General features: G+C 46.7%; 2 long non-coding RNA genes across 2 annotated transcripts in view; one reads left to right on the top strand and one right to left on the bottom strand.

The window, feature by feature from the left end:
* Positions 1-7,979, top strand: part of LOC102368686 — a 27,774-nt gene extending 19,795 nt beyond the window's left edge. The window contains exon 4 of the long non-coding RNA XR_323694.3: positions 7,678-7,979. This is a non-coding gene — a long non-coding RNA (uncharacterized LOC102368686). The remainder of the gene's footprint in view (positions 1-7,677) is intronic.
* LOC112550130 overlaps positions 6,017-7,985 on the bottom strand; it is a 31,600-nt gene continuing 29,631 nt past the window's right edge. The window contains exon 3 of the long non-coding RNA XR_003093800.1: positions 6,017-6,453. This is a non-coding gene — a long non-coding RNA (uncharacterized LOC112550130). The remainder of the gene's footprint in view (positions 6,454-7,985) is intronic.

The following is a 7,985-nucleotide window of genomic DNA, read 5'->3' as shown; positions in this document are numbered from 1 at the left end:
GCAGGGATGGCCCTGCCAGCCCAGGGCCAGGGACTGACTTGGGGAACGGGGCAGGAGCGCAGGGAGCCCCATGCTATAGGGCCTGGCCAGCTGGGTCCCGCAGGAGTGCCAGGGTTTCATAGATTCATAGATGGAATGGCTGCTGCTGGACTTGCAGCAGGGCTAAAGATCCCTTCTGGACCATGATTCAAACAAATGATGTGTTGTACTCCATCTGCATCTTGAATGTCTCAAGCCATCCTGTACCAGGGGCTTGTTCACATACTGGCCTAGGGGTTCCTGTTCCAACCATATCATCCTGGTCCTGGACTATCCTGCCTTGTACCATCATTTCTGCACAAACACTGTGATTTGATATATTATTATATCTGTCTTTCTCCATCTGCTTTCAGAGCCCTTCCATGGGACTGCAGGGCTCTTCATCTTCATCCGGAGAATGGAATCAGATGGAGGTGAAAAACTTTGTGTCCTTGACACTGCCAGAGCGGTGCTGGGAGGCATGTGGAAAAGAGGTGCTGGCAGCTCTGAACAGGGCTTTGGTTGGAGAAGAAACCTGACTCAGGTTTGGTTGGAAGTTTATCCTTTGGGGTAGGAGATGAAGAAGGGCTGTCAGAAGGATCCCAGCTCCATGGGGCATTGCCAGACAGCAGCAGGACAGGGAGGTGGGGAGCAACTAAAAAGCTCAAGGGTGTAGGCCCCCAGATCTCACTGTCCTGTGCTGAGGCAGCCAGGTGATGGGAAGGGTGGTGGGAACTGCCCTTCTGCAGAGATAAAAGACATCGGGCCCTGCTACACATTCAAATTAAAGCTGGCTAGAAACCTTCTATATAGTTGTTACACATTTTGTAGCAGGCACCACTGCAAAGAAAATGGTTCTGCAGAGGGAGGTGATACTGTCTCCTGAGAGCAGAACTGAGCCTTCTTAGGGAGCTGCATCAGCCCCTGCTGTTGCAGAGTGCTCTGGATCAGGTTTGTCTAGTCACAGCCAGGAGCTTTAGGAGGCAAGGGGTTTAGGAGCATGAAGAGCTAGGTAATGGCGTAGAGGAATTTTGGAATGTGCCTAAAGGGCAGATGTGGGGTTTTGTTAGTTTGTTTCCAGGTGAATCCTGTCAAAGCTCTGGGCTTTGGGCTTTCCCTTCTCTGCAAGGAACAGCCCCTTCCCCGAGAGTTTTCTCATGAGATATACAGACGTGACAGTGAGGGATGTATCCATGCTACTTCCTGTGGACTAACTGAGCCCTGGCACTCTGAGTATGTCTGAATTCCTTCAAAAGGCCACAATACTGGGGTGGAAGTGATAGCTCTTTCATAAGAGTTGAGTTAATGACACTCTGGATATACCAAAGTCTTTTTATGTGAAAGAGCCAAATGATTGCTCAGAGCTCCAGTATGAAACTTGAGAGTCTCTGGGTTAAGGTTAGGGTAAAGGTTAGAGGGGAGAGGAAGAAGGGTGGTGTGGTGGTGGGGGTCTGCTATAGACCACCAGACATGGGGCAGTGGTGGATGATGCTTTCTTCAAACAGCTAGAAGAAATTTCCTGGTCACAGGCCCTGCTTCTCACTGGGGACTTCAATCACCCTGACATCTGCTAGGAGGGCAATCCAGCAGTGCGCAGGCAATCCAGGAAAGTTTTTGGAGAGTACTGGAGACAACTTCCTGGGGCAAGTGCTGGAGCGGCCAACTAGGGGTTGCTGCTCACAAACGGAAAAATTGGTGGGGAATGTAATAGTGGATGGCAACTTGGGCAGCAGTGACCACAAGATGATTGAGTTCAGGATCCTGAGGATCCCAATACACAAACACAGATGTGCCCTCAGGCCATGGTCTTGGACTCATGTCCAAGGTTTTGGAGAGGCCTTGACAATCCCAGCTATGGTGAAGAGGTAGGCAAGGCACTTAGTAGGTGTTGTGTGCTTGAGCCTGGGAGCCTGTTGCTGGCTGTGGTGTGGCACACGGGCCGGGGGTGTATGTGAGGCATAAGGATCCAGTGTCATGCTGGGCCCTAAAGGACTCTAAGCAGTCCCTGGGGAGATTGGAGTGCACGGGAGATGGGGAAATTGTTGGCAAAGACCTGACACAATCGTCGTAAGTGTGTGCCAGAAACAGTAAGGGAGCAGGTGTAGGTCCGGACTGCCTGGGCTGGTGTCACCACAGGAAGCAGGAAGGACATTTACATTTCCAAGCAGAACCTGTAAGGGGCTGGAGATTGGGATACCTGAAAAGAGATACAGACACTGAATGCATGAAAGTCCTAAGATGTGTGAGACATAAGGGATAGGTAAAAACGTACTATGGTCAAGGTGTCCAAGGGGGAGAAGGAGCTGCAGATTCACCCATACAAACCCAGGCAGGGTTGAGGCCTGCAGGATCTCCATATCAATGCCTAAGATGTGAGGATCCCCCAGAAGGACTTTGTGAATCCCTGGCTCCAAGAAAACACTCAGCCCATGGGCAAAATACAGCCTGTGGGCCAGATGCAGCCCAACAGGCAATTCCACCTGGCCCTTGCGTCCCCTCTGTGCCCACCTTTGAGCCCTGGTCCTCCCTGCCCCTCTGCCTCCCTGCCCCTTCTCTCAACATTGTCCCTCCTGTTCCAGGTATAGCGGTCAATACCTGTTGTCCAGTCATAGGTGGAGTCCCACCAGGTCTCTGTTATCCCTATGAATTCACATTCATTTTCGCTCAGAAGGTCCAGTTCCTCCTGTTCATTCCCCATGCTCCTAGTATTTGTATACAGGCAGCTAAGCCTGCCTTTGGGAGCCCTGGCCTTCCCTGTCCACTTAAAAGGAGTCCCACCTCCAGCTGGGGTCGGATTAAGTTCCCTTTTGTTTCCTGACATGCTGATTCTGTGGTTGTCACCTCCTGGGCTTGTACTAGCGATTGTCCGCCCATCCCCCAGCAATCTTAGTTTATAGCTCTGTCAAACAGGTCAGCCGTTCTGGCTGAGAAAATCTTCTTTCTCATCAAAAGGGCCAGAGCCAGGGCCCAGAAAGGTTATGGGGGTGGGCAGGGTTTGGACTGGGTCCAGACCAGGGCAGGCATTAGGGCCTGGGAGAGAGGGTTCAATGGTTAGATCTTGGGGGAGGGGCCCTAATGCCAGGTCCTTTCCCCTTTTGCTGGCACTGGAGAAGGTGTTGGGCCCTGCTGCCCCCCCAACATCCAGCCTCTGGCATGTGGGTGGGGAGTGGGGAACGAAGGCCTGGCATGATCCCGGTACCAGTTGGACAAAAGGCCAACATGTAGGTTCAGCAACTAAGATCTTTACTGAGTGACACACACAGATCAAGTGGGGAAAAGCAATGCTATATCTAAAATCATTCATACTTGCACACATATTCTCCCAATCACTCTGCAGATGTAATAGTTACCAAAGTCAGTCAGCCAAGGAGCAGGGCATACAGATGTATCTCTGCTCCAGTGAACTTTGCGAGGAGTCAACCCAGCTTCTTGCTGTTAAGTCATTTCCTTTTATAGGGAGCACCAAGTCTTTGTTCAAACTTTGTCCTGGCATGTATGCGGTCAGGCTCATGCATCCTTGTCCTCAGTCACTCTGTTTAGAACATTCCTTCCTTATCGCCGGTGTAGGCTGTGTCCATAGTCTTTCTTCCTCTGCCTTCTTCAGCATGATCCACCATTTGGTAACTTGTTTACGGACATGTAGCTTATTTTCTGCTTTTACCCATTACTCTGTTGCTGTTGAGCTGAGTTCGCTTTATCAAAACTCACAGTCTTTTAGCTATGTAGATGGATGGTGAGGAGTTGCTCTACACTAGTCTGAGACAGGGAGTTTACTTTGCTCCTCATCTTGTAGATCAGGGGCTGGCAACCCATCCAGGAAGAGCACATAACAATAGCAGATGCTTCCTCAGCCTGATGAAGGGTTTTTAAACCCAAAAGCTTGCTAAGAAAATTTTTTCCAACTACCTAGTTGGTCTAATTAAAGATATCAGATATAAAAAAATATAATGTACATAAGATATATAAAAGATATATGCCTTCCGGGCCTGGCCCCAGCTCCACCCAGCCCCGGCTGCACTGGCCCAGCCGCAACATCCCTGGCCCCAGCTGTATCAGAAGAGCTGCACCGGCCCTGGCCCAGCTGCATGGCTGCCTCCCAGCCCCAGCTGCACCCAGCCCCAGCCACCCTGAAATGGCCACACTGGCCTGGCCGCACCAGCCCCCGTCCTGGCCACACCATCCCCAGCTGCACCGGAACAGCCATACCAGCCCTGGCTGCACAGCCACCTCCTGGCCCCAGCTGCACCTGGCCCCGGTCGCACTGGAATGGCTACACTAGCCCTGCTTTTTTTTCCAGCTGCAGGAAAAAAAAATATAGAAAAAAATTAGCAGTGGCACCTATTGGCCACTACAAAAATAACACAGTGCCACCGGGTAGCGAAGGAAAATAATTAGAAGTCTTTGAGTCCCTTCTTGTTTGCACAACGCGATTCTCTAGACTGCAGCGAGGTAAGGGACATCGATGCAAAATAACACATCTCCAAGTAGTGTTAGTTTAAGGCTAAATGGACTTTCAGAGCAGCGGGAAATCCCGATCATGCAAACACAAACGCAGTTGGGTCAATGTAAATGGGGACTATTGTGGCGTCTACACATGCCCACTGATGTGGAGAATTAAAGACAAATGTAGTTCTAAGCCCCCAGAACTGTAAACTCTATGTTAGAAATTCATATAAAGATCTGAACTTTGCATATTGCACCTATTCATATAAATGTGATTCTAAATATAACTGTCAAAATTCTGAAACTGAAGTTGAATCCAAACTTTGCAACTGGCATCCTTGCTTAAAAGAGACTAAATCAAAACTTCAATTCTGAACCCATTTTGAGGCTTTTGAAAGTTGGAGCCAGTTCTGAGCCTGGTGTCTTAAGTAGACACTAGTGAAGTTCTGAACCAAACAGATTTTACTCTAAATCAGCACAACGCTACATCGGACAGTAGAAAAAGCACAGGGCTATGTACAGCGCAGTAATGGCTGGGAAAGCCTGGGGGTCCCAGATGCCAGTGATAGAAGGTCCATCTCTCTGCAGTTTCACTCCACACAGCTCAATCTCTGCTGCTGCAATGTTCAGCTTTTCCTCTTGAAAGGAGGAAACCAGCTCATCATCCAGATGAAAGGTTTCTGAATTCAGATGGAAGTTTTGCTCCAAACAACAAAGACCTTTGGAAAGATAATGTAAAACTAAATTTGAAGGAGAGAGGAGGTGGAGTGTTTAATTGGGAGGAGGGGGTGAGCGGGGGAGAGAACATAGGTGAACCAGCAAGTCTCCACATGATGGGACAGGCTGTAGTATCAGCTAAGCTAAAGCATACATTTGAACAAGATTGTCCCATCCTCTCCTAGATCCAGTGAGGAAATATCGCTTGCATCTTGATCTTTTCAGCATTAAATGTCCAAAGTAGTAACTACTTTTGGTCATTGAGGATTCCCTAGCAACTCCCCCAGAATTGAAGGTGTTAACTTCATCATCCTGGCCAGATATCACTTTGGGCCACAGTTCAGCCAGCAAATAACAGTTTTCTGATGTAGCCAGCAGTACAAATAAATAACTAAATAAAATAAAATGAAGAACTTTGAGATCCTCAGAATCTGACTATAAGAGCAATGAAATGTAACACTCTCATCCATCCCACACATGAGATCTTAATTTTCTGTTTATAATAAAATTAGATGTAAACTTTGTTGCCTCTTTTCCCCATCCCCCTTTATGTTCCTTCTCATGTTTTCTCAAACTGTTTTTCCTCTGATTTAATGTCCATCTGCCTGTAGCCTTTCGAAACAGAAATAATATTATTTTGAGGAATTTTCTCACCATTTGCATTATTTTTGGTATTGAGGTCCTTTCCACACACTCCAAGAGCAACAACTGATCCACAGTCAGTTCTGGAAAGAAGACAATGTGAGAAAATGAATCTTGTTTAAGCATGACAAAAGCAAAACACTTTTGGCTGAGGCTGGAGGAGAAAGAATATCAAGTACCAACCAGGGAATAAATCCAAGAAGGCTGTTATGTGGATGGGCATTAGGGAGAAGTAATTTCCTGTACCTGTCATGTTAAAGACTTGCAGGAACGTGCCGCATTTCTCATGCACTAGATGTAGAACAATATTTTTACTCATTTGTGTTGAGCTACAGTTCTCTCTAGGTTTCCTTAGCCACAGTCACCTAAAGTGGATATGGAACTCTGGCTTGGAAAAATCTTCTCTTGAAGCACCTTTTCCCAGGGGAAAAAAAACCCCTAAATTTTGCAACTCAGCCCTACCATTCAGAGCTTGGAAGAAGAGAGAGCTGACATAGCAAAATCACAGAAGCAGTCCTCTGAGCGAGCCTTGATTTTCACAAGTGGGGACCAGATGTTTTCTCTGAACGCTTCTGAGTTTGGAATCTCAGTGTCCAGCACATCTTCACCATTACTGTCAGTGAATTGTTCCATCTGTAGATTAAAAGAGAAAGAAACAGAGCTGATAACTAAGAACTATTGAAACACATGCTGTATCTCTTTATTTACCAGTACTTAACCTACACACACCTTGGCCACATCCCTATGAGTGGGAATGTGTGGTTTGAGGTGCAACCAAGCCTTTTGAGGAGCTGCAAAATGCATGCAGTGCATGTGGATCTGTTTTCTATGCTGCAGTGCAGCAGCAAAATTTGATACTGGAAAGTTCTGGTACCTAAAAAAAACAAACAAACCCAGAAAAAAATGGCACAATGCACGTGGCTGCAGCATGTGCTGTTGGAAACCAGATGCTGGCTGGCCAGAGCCATGCTCCAGCTGCCGGCCAGGCTCTGCGCAGCTGGATTGTTACCACTGCAGCCCCTGGTGTGGAGTTTGGTATCTAGAAGATTTTGGTTACTAGATAGCTTTTTATATTTTACATTACATAATGCAATTGGGTCTGTTATAAAGTATTGCCGTTTCCTTCCTGGACAGGGCTTTATTAAAGAAGGATATTGGGCTAGGTAAGTGTTGGTCTGACATTTATAATCTAGGTTTGCCAGTTTCCCTTGTATACCAAATACTCAAAAGATGCTAACGCATCCAATTCTTTTTTCCTTTCTTCAATAATGGAGGTAGTAGACTTCTCAAAGATACAACAAAATACTGCATAGAGGAATAAATATCGCCACTTTGAGCTACTGATAAAGAAAAGATGGGGTATAATATCTCTGTTTACCAAACCATTTATCAGACACAATTTAGGGTGTTCTTTGGTATGTGCTTAGTATTTTTGCTAATGAGCGGACAGAGCTGCATAGTAAAATCCAGTGGGAGGCCAGCAGCTTGTAATTTTAAGTACCCCGTGGATTTTTTTTCTCAGTGTCTTTCATTTTTTCTGATCTGTAGTAGACACTCACTATGAGTTCTCTGCAATAATTTATTTCATTCTACCAGTTTTTTAAGCTCTTAAATTGTACCTTTTGACAACAGAAACTCTTACGAAAAAGCCCTCTCTCTTCATCACTTTTTCCCTTTTTTTTCCAAATGGACCTACAAAGGATATTTAATCACATACCACGTGCACTTTCCCCCCAAAAAGAAGCCCTCCAAAATTGGGGTGTATGTCTTAAGATGGGAAGCTGAATTTTTACTGGAATAAAAGCATGGAGGCACTGTAAAATGGTTTATGATTCTTTTTCTTCTCTTTCCCCTCAGCTGACCCATGGAGGAAGGAGCAGTCTAGTCTTCAGTATCAGCAACAGGTTCAGTCACTGCCAAACTGGCAATGGCTTTCGGCTGTGCAGTCAAGAGCCATTGCCCATCAGGCAGCAGCTGTGAGACGGTTAAACTGGTAGCTTTTGCCTGAGCAAAAGGAGAGTGAGCAAGCTGATGATTAGGCTCTGTCCATGCTTCGTGGAGCCATCATTCTGAGGAAAACCTCCAGCCTCGATCAACCAAGTCTGCTGGGACATCTTCATTAGCACGCTCCAGCTGCCTCAGCGTCTCGTGTATTCAGCATTCCT

The sequence above is a fragment of the Alligator sinensis genome, unplaced genomic scaffold, assembly GCF_000455745.1.
Source record: "Alligator sinensis unplaced genomic scaffold, ASM45574v1 scaffold886_1, whole genome shotgun sequence".
NCBI lineage: Eukaryota > Metazoa > Chordata > Crocodylia > Alligatoridae > Alligator > Alligator sinensis.
Note: the sequence above shows the minus strand (reverse complement) of the source record. Positions and strands in the feature narration are given on the sequence as shown.